Source organism: Trachypithecus francoisi, unplaced genomic scaffold, assembly GCF_009764315.1.
Source record: "Trachypithecus francoisi isolate TF-2019V2 unplaced genomic scaffold, Tfra_2.0 Lachesis_group13, whole genome shotgun sequence".
Lineage (NCBI taxonomy): Eukaryota > Metazoa > Chordata > Mammalia > Primates > Cercopithecidae > Trachypithecus > Trachypithecus francoisi.
This window is the reverse complement of record NW_022681458.1, coordinates 37,510,007-37,510,962: the sequence shown is the minus strand read 5'-3', so window position 1 is coordinate 37,510,962 and position 956 is coordinate 37,510,007. Positions and strand designations below refer to the sequence as shown.

Below are 956 nucleotides of genomic sequence, written 5' to 3'. Positions count from 1 at the left end.
TGAAGGCAGAAATAGGAAGAAAGAGTTAGACAAATGGGACAAATTTTTTATCTGTTTAGTATAAGAAAGAACTTGCTATCAATAGAACTGTTCATCTCAGAGCAGATTACTCTGAGTACTAATAAACACTGTTTTATTAAGTGCTTACTATGTGCTAAAATCTTAAATCATTCAGTTGTAATAACTACTCTTGAAATACTACTACTAATATCCATACTTTGAAGATGAAGAAACTGGTCTTAGAGAGACTGTGTAACTTGCCCAGTGACACACATATAGTAAGAGGCAGGACCAGGATTTGAATCCTGGTCTTTTTGAACCCAAAGTGTGTGCACTTAAACCCTAGGCTATACTCCCTTAAGGAATTTTGTTATTAGGTGGTGTAGATAATAACAGTTCAGCAGGGATATTTCAAAGAGGATTTCTTCATTGTGTTTGAGTTGGACTGAAATGGAAGCTGTCTCATGATAGGTATGTATAAAGAAACTTCTGGGTGCTCACTTCAGCAGCACATACATTAACATTGGAATGATACAGAGATTAGCATGGTCCCTGTGCAAGGATGACATTCAAATTCCTGAAGCGTTCCATATTTTTACCACCTGAATTTTGTAAAAATAAAAATGAAGTAAATACAATAATTTAAAAAGAAACTTCTGGGGACCTTAAAAGGCTCTGTTAAGTAACTAGTGCTTTGGTGTTGGGTGCTGAGGGAAGCACAGGACTCACACAGGGAAGCAAAGTTAAGCAAAATTCATTGCTGTTCCAACTAAAACTTCGCCATGAGTGTGTGGTTACCATAAGTGATTAATAAACAGTAGGAGGTTTGGGGGTGAAAATGACTCGTTGGGCTACGTCCTATGCATGAGGGTTTGGCTACCACCAAAGCAAATCTTGATACAGCCACGGCCAGGAATATTGCTGGGCTTCAGTTGGATGCTCAACATCTCCCCCTA

At 38.3% G+C, this 956-nt stretch overlaps 1 non-coding gene across 1 annotated transcript; it reads left to right on the top strand.

Annotated features, from left to right (window-relative positions):
* The first annotated feature begins 493 nt into the window (after positions 1-493).
* On the top strand, positions 494-597 carry LOC117095587. Its single transcript, XR_004442104.1, has one exon. It is a non-coding gene; the product is annotated as a U6 spliceosomal RNA (small nuclear RNA).
* The last annotated feature ends 359 nt before the right edge of the window (positions 598-956 follow it).